The 18052-nt window shown below is 51.6% G+C and overlaps 2 non-coding genes across 2 annotated transcripts; both read right to left on the bottom strand.

Annotated features, from left to right (window-relative positions):
• Positions 1 to 6602: 6602 nt before the first annotated feature.
• TRNAQ-UUG lies at positions 6603 to 6674 on the bottom strand. Its single transcript has one exon. It is a non-coding gene; the product is annotated as a tRNA-Gln (tRNA).
• Positions 6675 to 8312: 1638 nt separating this feature from the next.
• Positions 8313 to 8385, bottom strand: TRNAF-GAA. The gene has a single exon. It is a non-coding gene; the product is annotated as a tRNA-Phe (tRNA).
• Between the last annotated feature and the right edge of the window lie 9667 nt (positions 8386 to 18052).

Below are 18052 nucleotides of genomic sequence, written 5' to 3'. Positions count from 1 at the left end.
AGCTCTCCCTCCTCACAGGCCCAGCTTGTGTAAGGGACTGTTGGCCCTTTACTAAAAGTGAGTGGGGTTTTTTTGGTTGGCTAGTTCCCAGTTCCAATAGAAGGGGGAAGGGTCAATGGGAAATCAGGACCCTGAGACTGACAGGCCCCTGGGGCAATGGTCACCAACTGGTAGGGAACAAGTGAGAATTTGTTAATGAGTAAAATTCCTGGTGAAAATTGGCAAAGCTGTGGAAATGTTGAAAAGTTCCAGTGAATTTACACATGAAGATACAAACAGAGAGACAAATAGAGAGAAAGAGAACATCACAGACTGCACAGGCCCACACAGACATAAACAAAAACCAAACCCACACAGCACACAGAGCCATATACACACAAGGGAAAGCCACACAAAACATAGAACAAATCCACACCAAAAAATACAGCAAAAGCCCACAACAAGAAAGCACAAAAACCACATACCAAAAGAATACTTAGCAAAAAACAATCTGCATGCAAAAGTCACACACACACACACACACACACACACCCACACACACACACAAAACTATGCAAGGCATCCACAAAAATTATACAGGACCCACATGCACATCAACACGACAGACAACAAAAACCCAACATACCGAAAGCCAGACAGGGTTTGAGTCTCACAGTGAAGAGGGTGAGCACACAGGTGGTTTGGGGAGCAAAGACTGAGGGGGAGTCGGGGGCAGTGCTCTGAGCTCTGCTTGACCCCTCCTGACACAGGCGGCTGGTGGAGAGCAGAGCTTGGTAGATCTGTGGAATCTGCCCTGCTCTCTGTAAAACAAGGGGACCTCGGTGTCTCCTGAGCTGCACTTGTATTTTCTGCAGGCAAAATGATTGGCAGAAGCCATTTGCTTAAAGGAAACTAGTGCTGTAGGTGAGGTTTGAACTCACAAGCTCAGCATGACTCCACTCAGCACTGCTCTGTAAGTACTGGGCACTAACCCATTGCACCACTGGACCCTGTTTTCAGGAGCTTGTCTCCATGTTTCATGAATGGATTAGCGGAGTGGGGGGGTTGCATTAGCTAAAACAAATCCATATTAAAGGCTGCAGGATGGCAGCAGCAGAGGTGGGGAGTCTCCTTCCATGTGATAGAGCTGGTTCCCCCTTCCGTTGCTGAGGGGAAGGTTGGTGCTTTGAGCCCACCCGGTGCTAGAACGTCCCATGGGGGAGATTAACGGGACTCTTGGGAAGGGAAGAGAAGTATTTTCTATCCCTGCCTAGCTCCATTGGTCTCCTGTGGCCCTTTCGGCTCTCTGCTGCCCTGTTGGGGAGATGCAGAGACAAGCCCCCATCTGGGTGAGTCACCGAGAGGCTGTGTCCCATGGCGTGTGTGGGAGAGAGGGGTAGGGGTGGGATGGGGCTCAAGGGGAGAAGGTTGTGTGTGACAATGTGGGGGGGAGGGGGAGGGTGTGTTCCTTAGGATATAAATAATGGAAAACACAGGGGCAGTGACAGTGAAGCCCCGTGTCTGAGTGTTATGACCCTGTGTGGTGCTGCCGTTCACCTTCCCCTCCTATGGGCTCAGCTTTCATTGAATCCAGCATTTTTTCACCTGTCCTCACCACAGAGGTGTCCCACATGCCTCAGCTACTGAGTGTCCCTCTTAGAGACGCCGAGGACTGGAACTGATTTCAGCTGCTGGACAGCTCTGCTAGGTCTTTATTCATTTGCACAGGAAAATGCTGAGTGTTTAAATTCATTTCAAGCCCCCTGCCCCCATTCAGTGAACTCCTGAACATACTGGAGATGGGTCTGGAAATCAATTTTCATTCAAAAAAGTTTTTAAAAGGAATCACTTGGGTTGGAACTAGGAACCCATCACCCTGCAGGGAAACATTCACCCACTGATCTATACTCTCAACAAAGAGTGTCATGTATAGCCCAGAGCAGGACCAGTTTTTAACCTGGGGGTTAGTAAACTTTCTCTCTATACAAACACCACAGCTTACAACCCCCACCCCCGCTCTGTGTCACCAGAGCACAACAACAACTCTCCTTGGAGCACACACAGCTCCCCAGCTCCCTGCCCGTCAGTCTCTCCAGCGTTGCTCCAATCCCTTAAAGCAGGGTCTCAACCTCAATTTACCTTAGGGCCAGGGCCAGTCCTCCAGTCCTCCCGTGGGCCAATAATGTCACTCATACCGCCCAGAACCCGCCCCCCAAAACTCTGCCCCTCAGCTGCCTAAGGCTCTGGGAGGGAGTTTGGGTGGGGGGAGGAGGTCTGGGGTGCAGGCCCTGGGCTGGGGCTGGGGATTGGGGTGCAGGCTCTGGGAGAGAGTTTGGGGGTGGGAGTGAGTATATGAGGAGGGGGTGGGGGTGCAGGCTCTCGGAGGGAGTCAGGGGTGTGGCGCTTACCTGGGGCTCCAAGGTGGGGTGGGCTGGGGGGCCTCCGTGTGCTGCTGCCCCCAGGCATCACCCCCGCAGTGTCCCATTGGTTGCAGGGGCTCGGGGTGGGGGCAGCGCGCGGAGGCAGTGACCCACCCTGCCCTGCCATGGGGAGGGGCCGGCAGCCACTGGAGCGAGCAGGCAGATGCTGCTCAGCTCCGCTGCACTGACGGGGCCCCTGGGGGGCGGCGCCTGGGGGCAGCAGGTGGGGCCAAGGGAGTGACCTGGTCCCAAAACTGCTGGAGCCCCACGGGCGAGACCTGGGGACCAGGACTGCCAGCCAGACAAACACCTTTAAGAGGAGGCGTCCCTCTCCCTGTCACAAACTGATCTTCCTCCTTCAGTTCAGTGACAGCCTGAATTGTTCCTTATCCCGGCAGAGCCAGAGGATTGAAAGCAGCAACATCAAACCCCTGTGTAGCTCGCAGGAATTTACATAAACGCTCCCTGGTATCTGAGGAGATGTTTAGCTTTGCCCTTGGTCAACTACAAGGCTAAAGGGAAAGGAGGTGGTGCCAGGTATAAAGAGTGAAACACGACACATCATAGTTATGCCCGTGGTGGCTGCTAAATCTTTTGATGTACTTCTTCTTATCAGCAGTGTATTGTTTTCTCTGGAGCCTAGGCCTTGACCAAGAAATTTGTACTTTGCTAAAATAATCGACTGCCCCTTGTGAAGACAATGGACTTGACACTCACTGGGGTGTCCCTTCACAGGTACAAGTACTAACAACAGTGGCTGCCTTTTAGCCATAGATTTTAAACAGGGCAATAAATTGAAACAAACCCCTGTTAAATCATTTCTCAGCCCAAGTCCTTCACCCACATTCCCTAGAGCATTGGCTACCATGTGGACGTTTCATTTCTGACCTCAGTTTCACACAGAGACAAAATTTCCTTTGCACAGATCCATAAACAGCAAAACCTCCCTGTGTCTTTGGTCTGAGCCAGGGCATTCGATACCAGTGAACCTTTTTCTCCTGCAATGGCGACAGTCAGACAGAGGGGTCGTGGCACCTGCATCCCTGCCAGGGAGATATTGGCTCCGCTCTTTCTTTCTGCTGCTGTTGTTAGTCCATGAAACATCAAGGGTGGAACGCAAGGCTGAGTTCACGGACCAGCCCTCAGTGCCCCAGAGAAATCCTGCCCCCTGCTATTGGAACGATGTGCTGGAGATTTGACTAGGAAAGGGACTGTCTGAATTGTCAGAGTGGGGAATGAACAACAATCTACAGCAATGTCGTTCACACAAACACACTCTCATGCTGCTCCAGCCAGAAGGGAAATGGGCAGGAATTCTCGCTGTTCACCCAAGGACACTTACACTGATGCGCAGCCGTGAGTGTGCTGGGGAAGCTGGTCTGAGCAAACAATTTGAAGTGACAATTCAGTGAGAACAAAATCATCATGCAGTGAAACAAGTGTATGACAAGTAGTTGTGGCCGAGTGGTTAAGGCAATGGGCTAGAAATCTATTGGGGTCTCCCTGCGCAGGTTTGAATCCTGCCAACTACGCCTGTGCTGTTGTTGTTATTGTAGTCTTAGTGCCTGAGCATCCATAGTGCGAACTGGAGATAAATCTAGTTTCACTCTGTCTACACTTAAAATGCTGCTGTGGCGCTGCTATAGCACTTTGGAGTAGACAGTGACTGGAGGGACTTTCCCATCCCTGTAATAGCTGCATGGACAGAACAATTCTTCCTTTTCTTTAGCACTATCTAACCCGGGCTTAGGTCACCTTAACTATATGGGTTTGTGGGGGGGTCACACGCTGGGAGACATCGCTTTGCCAGTTCAGTGCCCAGCGTACACCAGCCCTTAGATCCCTCTGGGTATTTCAATGCAGGCACTGACCTGTGAGAGGAAAACACCAGCTCACAAACACAGAGACTGAATTTTCCACATTTAATCTCGCTGCACTTTCCAGAAAGTCACAAAATTCAATTCATTCTTGCTAGGACAGAGAAAAAATAAGTGATACTAAGTTTTTGGCTTGATTAAATAAAATTAAGTGTTTAATTAATATAGGAAAAATCTGTACTGATTCCTCTAACTAACACCATAGCGTGAAATAGGAACAGAGACAAATCTTGTCAGTGACGACTAATTTCACAAATGATCTTCCCATTATTAATTTCCACATTGCCCCTATTGGAGGTCTGGGCATCTCCAGTGTCATTGCTCTGCGTTCACCTTCCCCTAGAATTGTTCTCGGACATTCGACTTCCTCTGCGGCATGGGGCTCGGGTCACTTCCTGGAGGATTCCCTGCACCTTGAGGTCTTTAAGCCACAATTTGAGGACTTCAATAACTCAGACATAGGTTAGGGGGTTGTTACAGGAGTGGGTGAGTGAGATTCTGTGGCCTGCGTTGTGCAGGAGGTCAGACTAGATGATCATAATGGTCCCTTCTGACCTTAAGTCTATGAATCTAGTCCCAAATTTGGAAAACTGTGCAGTTCAGAATGTGAATAGTGACCCCGTCTCCTTCCTGCACCTGCTCTACATTGCTCCACAGCAGCTTCTCTACCTGCAGTCATCCCAGCACTGCAGTGCAGCTGCCCAGGGTTCAGCAGGGGCCCCTGGCAAGGACAGTGGGTGCAGCTAACAGCCCGGTGTGCCTGGCCCTAAGGCAGCTGTAAAAAAGCAACACTCCCCACAGAAGTACAGAGACTGAATTCCTTAACTTTAACATCATGACCCCCTGTAGAAAGCCACACGTGTCAGTTGTATTTTCACAGGGAGATGCAAAAATCAAGTGACCAATTTTTAAGTTGAGTAAATAAAGTTGAGGAGATAGTTATTAACCTCACAAAAATATACTAAAGATCCCTCAACATAACACCTGAAGGTGAAATATGAACAGAGACAAACCTTGTCAGCAAAGGCTCATTTCCCAAACGATCCTCAAAATGTTACTAATTCCCACCCCTCCTCCACAGGAGCTCTGTGCAGTGTAACTGTTCTGCAGGCAGCTTCCCATTAAATGCTGTTGTGGGACATTCCCAGGCCTGGAAATGTACCAAGGACAGAATTTGAAGAGCAAACCTGGCTCCCCGCACCAGGCAGGATTTGTGTGTTTTGTCCCTGTTACTTAGTCTTTGTCAATAGTACAGACGCCACGGGCAGGACTCCAGGCTCTGCTTGAGGGATCGTGGAACAGGGGCTGGGGGGGGGGGGATAATAAGTGAAGGGGGCATTTTTTATTAGCCCCCTCCTGAGGGTCCCCAGGGCTGGAATTCTACATTCCACAGGGCCAAATGAGGGGGTTACACCACTTGGTTAATGAAAACCAGGGCTCCAGGTGAAGTTTGAACTCACAAGCTCAGCATAGCTCCTCTTAGCACTGCCCTATAAGTACTGTGTGCTAACCAATTGCACCACTGGAGCACCTGTTAATTAAGATTCTCTGAGACCCCTAGGCTGATAAAGCCAAGGAGTGACCCCAAAACATTCTCAGTGGAGGTGAGAGCAGGTAGCGACAAGTGTTGGTACTTGGTGGGGTGGATTCTTCTTAAGGGTTCCAGGCCCCATTTGACCCTTTTGTTCTTTCCTGTGTAATAACCGAGCTGGTTAAGACTCAATGGAGAGTCTTGCTGCAGACCAACAGATCTCAAATCGCTGATAACTAGCTCTAAGCATTAGTCCTGCTTTGGGACAGTGTCTCTCATGCAAGAAACTGCCCAGTCTGCGCTAGGAGTGAGGCTCCCTCACTAACAGCTGAAATCAGGGAGAGCTGTGTGAAGTGCAGGGCCCCAGAGGTGCCTGAACAGGGGGGAACAACACCCCAGGTGCCCAGAGGAGGAGAGGTGTGTTGGGCTCCAGCCTGGGACTCTGCCTCCCTCCTGCCTGGCCCTGACTATGAATCCTGGCCCTGGCCCTCCTTCCTTTAAATGCCATGTGAGCAAGAGGAAGCGTGTGACAGCTGCAGGGACCAAAGTTGTGGACATCAGGTGAAGCAGCGAGAAACCCAACGTCAGGTCAACCCGCAGGAATCTCTAGCCAGACTGTTAAGTTCTAGGACCCCAACCTGTAGCCGCCAGCCCATTGAACAAGCCAGACCAAAGACCTATCTCCAGTGGGGATCAGTCACCCAGCAGGAGGGAAAAACCTCACTCTCTACCTGAGAGAAGGTAGCTAAACACCTTGAGCTCCAGTGCTTTGTAGCAACGCAACATATCGCCACGAGGTCCCACTGAGATTTGAACTCAGATTCCAGGATTCAAAGTCCTGAGTGCTGCCCATTACACCATGGGACCTGCTCCTATTTTGTTTTCTAGACCCCTGTGACTCTTGGCTGGTTTGCAGTCTGCACTTATTGCTTCCCACCATCAGCTTCCTCTCGCAGGACTCTCTCTCTTCCTCCAGTGACTGTGGGCCTGCACTATCAGATCCACGGGTCCTGCCCTGAGTCCCTGCATCCCCCTGCTTTGTCTCCATTCCCTGCAGGCTGCAAAAATGTCAGGGGAGTCTGCTCCTCCCTTCACTCGATGCTCCCGCTCATATCAGCCAACTGCAGCCTCATCTCCTGGAACTCGGGCAGCTGTCGCTTGATCCGATCGTACAGTCACACAGTGACTGGCTCCCCTGCCTGGATGCTCTTCTGGAAATCCCACAGGTGACGCTGCAGGACTTTGCACTGTTGGTTTCTTTAATGTTGTGATGTTTCCCCAGCCGCCGGAACAAAGCCGCCAACTCCTCCCTCACCGACTCCCACCAATCCCCCTGGTAACCCTCTGATGCTTTCCCGTTCTGCCAACACCTCCAGGCCTTGCCCCCCTGCTCCTTTATCTTGCAAGCTCTGGATGTTCAGCTTCCAATATCCTCTGCCATGGGTCAGGGAATTGCCCACATTGAGCACACGGTGAGAGCTGCGTGATCCGAACAGTCCATTGGCACCACCCTGCACTGGGCTGTCGACGTGCTCTCCTTCACGTAAATCCGGTCAATGCGACTCCTGGCCTGTCCCCGCAGAAAGGTGTATCCCCTCTGCAGCTGGTGTGAGCTCGGGTCAGAGGAATAGGAGGTTACTGCCCACCCTCCACTGGTTCCACTGTGCAGAAACACGTTCTCTAAGCCGACCTCGCTATAGACCTGCACCAGGTAGTGCTCATCGTAGAAGAGTTTCCTCTGACGGTTGGGAAAACAGGACCAGCAGTCCTCAGGCCGGTGCAACAATTGAAATCCCCCCCGACACCGAACACTGTGCGGTCTAGAAGAAGGGAGCCAGTTCCTTCATAGAACTTTCCTTTCATGCCTTAATTGGGGACCATACACACTAAAATAGCAGTAACCAGTGCCATGGAGCACAAAGCCACCAGTAATGCCCTCCCTGGTCCGAGCTCCACCACCTTCTGTACTCGCACCATGAATGTGAAGAACAAGACACCAACCCCATCATTCTTCCCTGGCCTGGAGGACCAGAGAGATGGGCCCTTCCCCCAATCACCCTCTGCCCATCAAGCTACCCTAGAGTTGTTAATGTGCATTTCCTGAACACCCACCATGTCCAAGCCCAGCTGCTCCAAGACACTGAACATCAAGTGCCTCCTCCTGGGCCCCCAACTCCCTTCCACAGGGCCACTTTCACACATGCCCCTTCCCTGGCACTGCCCTCCCTCAGCTGCACAGAAGAGTTTTCATCCTCTCTACCTGCCTGTCACTGCCCAGCACCCCCTCCAGCACTCTCTTCCTGCCATATTGGGTCCACCAATAACTCACTTAGGAGAGACAGCTCCTGTCCCTCATTGTTAAATGTCAGGCCAGCCAACTAGGGACAGATGCCCACAGTATCTTTTCCTACTGCAGAGCCCAAGCTCAGGGACTCACCTTGGGTGCAGGGACCACTGTGCTCCCAGAAAACAAGCCACCCCTGCACAAAGAGGGATGAAAGGGCCTGCCAAAGCCTGGGATTGAACCAGGGACCTTTAGAACTTCAGTCTAACGCTCTCCTGACTGAGCTACTTTGGCAGCTGCGTGGTAATTTTTTGGCCTGTTGCTTCTCTGCTCGAGATATTTTTGCAGCAGTTGCAGACAAAAAGGACGTCATTGTGAGCGGCCCATGAAGACAAGACTCGCTTTTGCCTGCCTTGCTCAGCTTGACTTGCTGCCTCACCCCATTCCTGCCCTAGTGCCCGGGTTGACCTGGTGGTGGAAGGGGACTGGGGGCCAGTGGCGCGGGGAGGAAGTTGGGCTGCACCCTGAGCTAGACTCGACCCTGGCAGTGAGAGTCTGGCCACCACTTGCCGCCCCACCCTGTTGTCCTGGCGTCCCCCACTGGGTGTCATTTCGGGAGGGAAGTGGGGCTTCTGCCTCCCCTCCCCGATTTTCACACCGCAGAGGAGTGCGAACAGGAAAACGAACGGCTGCTCCACACCCCCACCGGAGGAACCCGGCGCCCGTAGCTGCTCCCCCTGCTCCCCCCCCCCCGAGCTGTGCTACTGAGTGGAAGCGTCCTGTGCCCATAACACAGAGGTCAATTAATCAAAACCCTCTTCTGCCAGCACCAGGCCTCCTGCTTCTTACACTGGGCCTGCAAGCGAGGGGGCGGCTGGCACAGCACCAAGAGTCTAACCTGTGAGGCAGGAGGTGGCTGACGCCCGCAGCCTGCTGGGGAGCTCCCAGAAGTTATTAAGGGACAGAGACTCCTCAATGCCCTTAGTAACAAGGGTTTGGGGGTCACCGAGGCCAGTAAGGGGGTCACTATGTCGGCCCTATAACCCTGGGTGTCAGGTCACTGTGCAGCTTTGATCTAGAGCTCGGATCCCAACAACTGACCAGCAGCCCACAGCCTCCCCCTGGGTCTGCCCCACCTGGTTACTCCTTACAGGCCGACCTTACCCCCCTTCCAGCCCCGGATTCACCCCCTAATCATCCTACTGCCACTCAGAGCCACAGCCGTGGAGGTGCTGAAGGAGGGAGGGGTGACTCTAGGGTGGGGTTCTTCTCTAACGATGGCTGGCAGAAAGGTGGTGCTCAGCTCTGTCAGCGACCTGCCCAGTTGCCTCTGGTGCCCCTCACTCCTGACCCGCAGCCCCCTTGGCTCCCCACTTTGCTCCCCAGTCACTGGTGGCTGGTGCCTCTCACTCCCAACCTGCAGCCCCCTGGGCTTCCCTCAGATCTACCGGTGCCCCTCACTCCCGACCCGCAGCCCCTGCTATCCCAGTCCTGACCTCCAGACTCACAGCTCTGCTGGTGCCCCTCACTCCTGACCCGCAGCCCTTGCTATCTCAGTCCTGACCTCAAGACTCACAGCTCATTGCTTTGAGAGACTGGTAGTGAGTTGGGTGTGGTGGCTGGAGAACAGACAAAGTGGTTACTGGTTTATGATTTTCTGTTTGCTCCTTTCGGGTAAGGGAAATAGGGAAAGAAAAATAAGCAAACTAATGAAGAGTGAAGAGCAGAAGAAGCTGGAACTGCACAGGTTGCAAGTTGCTGCCCAGAAAGGCTGAATACTGGGCGCTGGGAAAGTGTCTGTTAACTAAGAAGCCCCCTGAGCTGAGTGCATCCCAGTTTCAGTGAACTGCAGAGGGGGTGTCTCAGCACAAGAAAGGAGGAAAATGTCCACCAGTGAGGCAGCTACTTAACTAGAGCTGACCAGACTGGAAGCAGAAGAGAAGGCAAAGGACCGGGAGTTTCAATTGAAGCTCAAAGACGCAGAGGCACCTGTGCACAGAAGGGCTATGGAAGCAGAGGCAGCCAGGGAGGGAGCTGCTCACACAAGAGCCCTGGAGTTAAGAGACAGAGAAATAGAGGCCCAAACTGAGGCCCAGAAGCATGGACTGGCTGTTATGGAGTGGAAGAGACAAAACCCTCCAGCAGCTGGCTCCACTTCCCCAAAAATCCACAAATGGGAGTGACTATGTCCACAGTATGATGAATCCAGTGATATTGCTGAATATTTCATCACCTTTGAGAGACTCTGCACCTCTGTGAAATCCCTGGTGGTCAAAAAATGGTCACATTGGTAGCCAAATTGACTGGAAGAGCTATGGACATATTGAATGAGATGCCTATTGATGATGCTACAAACTATGGTAAATGTAAGGAACTAGTTTTAAAACAGTTTCAGATTACACCTGAAACCTACAGGGTTAAATTCAGGAGTCTTAAGAGGGGATCTGGATTCAGTAAGGTGGCTTATGTAAATGAAATGAGAGATTTGTTAGATACGTGGGTGAGGGGAAAAGACATTACAAGCTTTGAAGGAATGTGTGATTTGGGCCAAGGGCAGGCATGGTTGCAGTGCACCCTTCCTTGCCAACACCTCAGACACATGCCTGAATTTAAAACCTTCTCCAAAGAGGCAGAACAATCTGCATCAGAGCACTTACGAGGGTACACAAAGGAATTGGGAAATGTAATGGATACTAAACAAGCTAAATTGTGTGAACAAAACCTGTCCGCCGTAGATTTGCTGTTAATCTGGGGGTCTTTTGCTACGTCATCAAGCCCAAGGAGTTAATACTAGTGGTAAACGCTTTAAAGATGTGGGACATACCTGTTTTGTGGGGGAAAAAAAAACTTTTATACATGCTAGGGATGGTGACAAGACAGTCCCACAAGAATTGTTTCTTTTCATCTCATACCTGTAAACAGGCTGGAAGCTTGGCACAGCAGCAAAAGCATAACAGGCCTACGCTGCTGTGTGGGAGGGGAAACTGAGGCACACTGCCTTATGCCATTGGTGGCTAAATGCCAAGACACCTACACGTTAACAGATATTGCTGTCTGCACTCTCTTAGCAATACCACACCCCAACATGTTTTCAGGCAGCCGGGGACCAGGAACCCTATACCTTGCTAGACCACCCATGTAGGACATCATACAGTTTAAAGGTACTGAAAGGGGGTTTGACCAGAGACAAGCAGGGATTTTAGGTGTATCGCCTCTACCATGGACAGTGTCCAAGCCTCTGCCAGTAAGTTCAGGAGGAGGGTGTGACATTGCGCACACACCCCCACCCAGGCCCGCCCTTCAGCATTCCTGGGGAAAGACCAACATGGCCAACATGACTTTGGGCCAGTAGGTCAACCAAAGGGGCTGTCTTCTGGGTTTACTCGGAGTTCTTCAGTTGGGCTGCAGCCAGGCACAGGAGGCCGCCCTCTTGGTTGACCTACTGGCCCAAAGTCACTTTGGCGGCGTTGGTCTTTCCCCAGGAATGCTGAGGCACAGGCCTGAGGGAGGGAGACTCAATCCCCCTCCCTCTTGGTCAGGGCGGAAGAGGCGGCTGTGAGAGCGGCCAGGTTCCTGAGCTGGGCCTTCCAGCGTTTGGGGAGGGTGGAGCTGACTGGGGCATGGTGCTGGCAAAATGCCTCAGGGTGCTGGCGGGAGGAGCAGGCCAGGGCTAGGGCTGGTAAGAGAGAGAGAGACCAGCAGGTTTCCTCTACTGTTTCCTGCGCCCTTTTTCTTCCATAGTTTCTCCTCTGCATGAACTGACTTACTCTCTCTGTGAGCCTGGCTAGCTCAGTTGGCAGCACATCAGACTTTTAATCTGAGAGTCCAGGGTTCAAGTCCCTGGTCAGGCACTCAACTATTCCCCAAGGTCTTAAAAAGCTCTGTCTCTGGAGTCCTTCTTGATGTCGCTTTTTCTCTTCAGGATTTTGCCTTTCCTCAGAAGGGGTTTTGTGAGTGGGATTGAAGGGGCAACTTCCTGACACCCCCTCTGTCCTCGCAGGCTGGAGGAATAAAGGCCTCTGGGCAGGGGCAGCCCTGGACTAGCTGCCAGCACCTGGCGCCCTAGGCAAACCCTGCTATCGGTGCCCCCCCCCCCCCGAACCCCAAGGGCAGAGCTAGGCTGAGGTATTTTGGTAAACGGGGAAACATTTTGCCCCTTTTTTCCTTTTAATGTTTTTAAGCGTTTTTGTGGATTTTTTTAAACAGAGGCTTAATTATTCAGTTTGTCCATCCGTCCGTCTGTCCAACCAATGTTTCTTTCTTCATCCTTCTGGTTCTGGCTGCCCCTTACTACAGCCATAACTTTGGTCTTGAACTTTATAGAGTAGTGAGGTACCTTAAGGGTTAAATGCTAAATACCAAACCCAAACAACACTAGTTACCTGTGTCTGGCAAAAGGTGTCTGGCAGTTTTGCCACTTTGAATGATTCAAATGGATTTTCAGAGGCATTATATAAAAATCCCAAAAAAGCAGAACCAAACCAATTCATCTTAAACCTTCAAAACAAGAGTTTTACAAACCATGAGTGTCAGTTTAGGTCCTTAAAACCTTCCATCATCACACACAAAGTTCTCTTTTGCCTAACATCCCTTGCACTGCGATTACTCTTTTTTACACAACTGTACCCCGATTACACGTCCATCTTCTACAACCAGAGCCAGCCAGGGGCAGGCAAGTTAAGTGCCAATAGAAACCCCGGACATTCCTTTAGTGATTTTGCTTACATTACCCAGGAGGCAAATCATTTTGATGAGATTATCTCTCCGCCTGCTGCCTGCAGCCGTCACCTATAGACCATTTCTGTGGGCAAAGGGCCCATTTCCCCTCAGAATGGCTGTAAAGGCTTCTGGGGACAAAACATAGTGGTGGTAGTAGCCACTTTACCTGACTCTCTTGTATAATATAATTACCAAACTTCTATCAAATGTGACTGCACAGAGCTGCACATACAGTTACATTCACTGAAAGTGAGCAACTGTCCCCAGAACTCACTGCCAGTGGCACAGGTACCTTTTAAGTACCGAGATGTGCAGTGACATCTTTCATGGGAACCGGCCGGCGTGTGCATGGCCAGCATGTGCAGAGCAGAGGTTGCCCACGGGCGCTGTGTCAGGCTCTGGCACCGCGTGAGACAATGGACCACTTTCTGGTGGCTGGTTTGTTTCCCCAGCAGGTGTGGGGACTTCAGGCTACATGATGGCAGCTGCCAGACTCAGTTGGACAGGATTCTTTTCAGCTCACCTGAGGCTTGTTCCTGGCCGAACGAGGGCAACCACAGGGCGCCAGCAGAACCAGCTGCAGCTGCAGCCAGGGCGCCCTCAGCAGGGGCCGCTGTATAGTGGGCGGGTGTCACGGGACACACAGCGCCTGCTCAATGTCGGAAAATCCCCTTCAGACTAAACCAGTTTGTTTCTCAAAATCAAAACAAGTGGGATGAAAGTTCTTTGCAAAAATATTTTGTTGCAAAACAAAAGCATCTCCTGTTTGTCAGAGTGTGTTAAATTGTCTCGTCACACACAGAGGGGAGACACTTAGACCACAAACATTAGATAAGATGCTTCAGTCTGAGCTAAGTAGTTGCTGCTCTTAACAATTTTAAACTACAAAAATACAAATCAAAGAGACTATTTCAGCTATTCTATTATGTCATAATCTGAGTAAACGTGATAAGACACCTCATATTATGCACTACTCCTAGTGACACTCTCCAATGGATCCCCATCCTCCACCCACCATGAGCTAGGTAGGAGCGGATCATTATTATCCCTACTTGAAAGAGGGAGAAGCTAAGGCTGCGAAAGGAGAATTGACTTCTCTTAGGTCACACAGCCAGTCAGTGGCAGAGCTGAGAGTAGGACCCAAGAGCCCTGATTTTCAAACTAACCATCGGACCTTGTATTTCAGACATTGAATGACCTGAATAAAGTGCTCTCAGATGAGCTCCAGACCAACAACAGTGCACAGTAATTATTCAGCAAGTATTTGAGGAGAACTGCAATGTTAGAGAGAATCATGAACTGCTCAGAGACCATTAATGCAGAGAAGCAGCAAAATTTGTCAAACATATGACTGGTTCTGACTTATTTACTTGGTCTTAAAAGAGAACAAGGACCTGAGTCTCCTCCCTGTCAAAACCCTCTGCTCAGCCAATCAGGGTAGAGACTGAGGACGGGAGGCTGAGGGTTCACACCAGAGAGCCCAAAGGATGGTTCAGGTCACCGGTGGGGATCACTGCCCGAGCACTATTTCAGCCCCACATTTTTGGGTGGACCTCCCACAGTGGGCGCTGCAGAGCACTCCCCTGCAACACTCACATATCCTGCTCCTGGTGTTGGGAGGGGAACAGGTGAAAGGACAAAAGAAGCAAGAGATGAAGAGAAAGGAGGGAGAGGTGGATGGAGAAAAGGTGAAACAAAAAGAACAAACCCTAATGTCCCCACTGATTCTATAGGACAAAATCCCAAGTGTGGAATAAAATTCTGCTTCCTTAAGCTCATGTTTTCCATGCCTAGAATTCAACAGTCACCAGATGGATCAGACTGAACAGGTTTCAAGCCTTGAGGAGGCTCTTACCTTCTAAATAGGGACGGCTGTTTTCTAGTAAAATCACTAAAAGGGAAGGAGAAAACTCAAAAGAGGTTCCTCCTGGCGCTCACGTACGTGAACCCGAATACTCTCTCTGTCCTCAAAGAGAGACCTGGAGAAGGAGACTTGCTGAAGCAAAGCCACAGGGGTCTCTGAGGTTTCCCTGGCCCCTCGCCCCTGTCCTGCCGGGCTGATGTCAGCATCTCTCTGTGAGGTCACCACCTCCCCACCACCTTGGACCAATAGTCTGAGGTCCTGCAAAAGGCCTTTGTGATGTCACTGCCACACCCCTCCCTTGCTGTGCTAATGTCCTGCCCCTGGCCAAGCACTTTGGAGGTTTGAGCTACTCCCTGTGGTCACCCCACTCAAGGAGCATTCGTTCTAGGCAGCAAGCCGGCTAGACAGGAAAACATCAGACGCTGCTCCCAATGCTACACTCAGTTTTTCAGAAATTAGTCAACTTTATGGCCAGAAGAGACGATTAGAGCATCTAATCCGACCCCCTGCATATCACAGGCCTCCTGTATGACACAATAGCTACTTTTGGGGCCAACACATTCCGGAAAGGCATCTAGTCTTCATTAAATGACATCAGGAGATGGTGAATCCACCACTTTCCTTGGTAGCTTGTTCCTGCAGTGAGTCATCCTCGCTGTTGAATATTTGTGTCTTATTTGTAATATGAATTTGTCTCTTTTCACCTTCCAGCCACTGGGTCTTGTTATTCCTTTCTCTGCTAGATTAAAAAGCCCTTTAATACACAACCTTTTCTCTCCATTAAGGCCCTTCAACACTTCAATGAAGTCACCTTTCAATCTTCTTTTGATAAGCTAAACGGGTTGAGCTTGTTCAATAGCTCACTAGAAGGCATTTTTTTCCAGCCCTCAGAACATTTGTCATCAGACTCCTGAACTGCAGCTGGATGTGGTTCTTGCTCTTCTGCACAACATAGCTCCTGGAGAAGAGGGATCTGCAAATGTACATTCATATGATACCTTTGTTTAACTGATGAAAACATAAACTAGACACTTAGAGGATTGGAACTGATTTCAGCTGATGGACAGCTTCGCTAGGTTTTTATGCATTTGGACAGCGAAATGTTGAGTGTTTACATTGATATCAAGCACTCCTGTATAGAGGAGCCCCTGAACAGAATGGAGAATGGAAATGGAAATGTTTTCCTTTTTAAAAAAAAAAGAAAGAGGGTTATAAGAGAACACTGGGATTTGAACTGAGAACTACTTGAACTGCACTCAAGCACTCTAACACTGAGCAATATCCCCATGACAACAGGACTATGGAATCATGATGTCCAGCACTTTGAAGGACAGACCCTGCTTCATCGAGGTCCTTTGCCATTCCCAGACCACAGGAGGTTTTAAAAATGGGGTTTGATTAAACTTCTTAAATGTGGTAAACACCACAGCTTGCGCACCCACCGATATAGCTTCTCCCACTGACATAGCTGCCACCTCTTGGGAAGTGGATTAACTGCACCCACAGGAAAACTCTCTCCCATCAGCACAGAGCAGTGGTTCTCAAGCTGTGAGTCAGGACCCCAAAGTGGTCATAACCCTGTTTTAATGGGGTTGCCAGGGCTGGCATTAGACTTGTTTGGGCCTGGGGCTGAAGCCAAAAGTCTGAGCCCCACCACCCAGGGCTGAATCCCTCAAGCTCTGGTTTTGCCCTCCCATAACTGGGGCAGAGCTCAGGCTTTGTCTCCCCTGCCTCTGCTCAGTGTGGAGGGGCTTGGTCCCTCTTTCCAGGGCCATGTAGTAAGGTTTTTTTTGGCAGAAGGGGGTTGCAGTGAAAGGAAGTTTGAGAAACCCTGGCATAGAGCCTCTGAATATGTCTAGACTTGGCTCCCTGTGGCAGATCAGACACTGGAAGTGCAGCCATGGAGACACCACACACCAGCCTTGCCTAACAGGCAAGAATCAAACCTCCACAGAAAGATGCCTGTTGCTTTCTAACCCATCTCCCTAAGCCCTCAGCAACCACCACTTAACAAAAGGCCTTTTCTACACTGTGGTTCTGGTCTCACTGAAGGGTCATTTCCAATTGTTTGCTCAGACCAGCATTAGGGGAAATGGTGCCCTGGGCAAAGCTTGTACTTTGGCACTTCCCCATTGCCCCTGGACGATCCCCCCTCCCCCTTTACCGCTAGCTCCTGCACTCCCAGCCCTTGCACCTCCTTCACCCCTAACTCCTGCCCCTGCTGTGCCCCCTTTGCCCTTAACTCCCTGGGCCACCAGCCATTGCCCCTCTCCTGCAGCCCCTTCACATGGCTCCAGTGCTGGGGGCCCTGCACTTGTTCTCCCTTTCCCTGGGCTTTGGCATCACTAGCCCCTGCTTAGCGAGTAGGGTTCAGTGGTCCCCAAAAAGTGGGGCATGACTCCTAGGCAGGGGCGGCTCTAGGCACCAGCGGGCCAAGCGCCCGCTTGGGGCGGCATCCTGGGGAGGGCGTCATTTGGCTCCGGTGGAGCTCCCGCCGGCATGCCTGCGGCAGGTCCACCGGAGCCCGGGACGAGCGGACCTGCCGCAGTCATGCCTGCGGCGGGTCCCGTCTTCCTGCGGCTCGGTTGAGCTCCCGCAGGCATGACCGCGGCAGGTCCGCTCGTCCCGGGCTCCGGTGGACCTGCCGCAGGCATGCCGGCGGAGCTCCACCGAGCAAATGCCGCCCTCCCCAGGATGCCGGAGCCGCGGGAAGAGGGGACCCGCCGCGGGACTGGGGAAGGGCGGCGCAGCGCTCCGCGCTGCTTGGGGCAGCCTACTTTGTAGAGCCGCCCCTGGTCCTAGGGGGACACAGAGGAACATTCATGGAGTCAATGAAATCAATTGAGTTTCTTCAGTCTCTCGCTGGAGACATTTCCCTTGTTTTTAAAGGCAAAAATCCTGATCTTTCCAATGGGAGCTGCTGCTTCAATGTTCAGTTTGGGGAGGGATCTGGCTGCACTCAGAGATCTGCCCGCGGGTTACAATCTGCGATCCGAAGGGCCGAACGCAAACAGCGTTTAGATGGGACCGTTAGTGCCGCCCCCGTGTGGCCAAAGATCAGAACTGACCAGCAGAGTTTACAGCTGGAGCCTGGGACGCTCCTGAACAAACTGGGCCCAAAGCCTCTCGTGAGGGACCCTCGCTGTGCAGCAGGAGGCGGAGGGAAGCTGATTGTCAAGGCTCAGGGCAGCACCCTGCCAGGCTGAGCCGGTGTCTGTGCTAAGCTCGGCATCAATCAGGTGATTCTGGGAAGTTCGGGGTCCCCGGGTTCCCAAAGGAGGGTGAAGCAGGTCACCCCTGGAGCAGGTTGAATTTGCAGGGTGACAGTGGGGTTGCTGCCCCTGTGAACAGCTGCTGTAGCACCACCTGGGCAGGACA

Source organism: Mauremys reevesii, linkage group 12 (assembly GCF_016161935.1).
Source record: "Mauremys reevesii isolate NIE-2019 linkage group 12, ASM1616193v1, whole genome shotgun sequence".
Lineage (NCBI taxonomy): Eukaryota > Metazoa > Chordata > Testudines > Geoemydidae > Mauremys > Mauremys reevesii.
The sequence above is the reverse complement of the archived record's forward strand: the minus strand, read 5'-3'. Positions and strand labels throughout refer to the sequence as shown.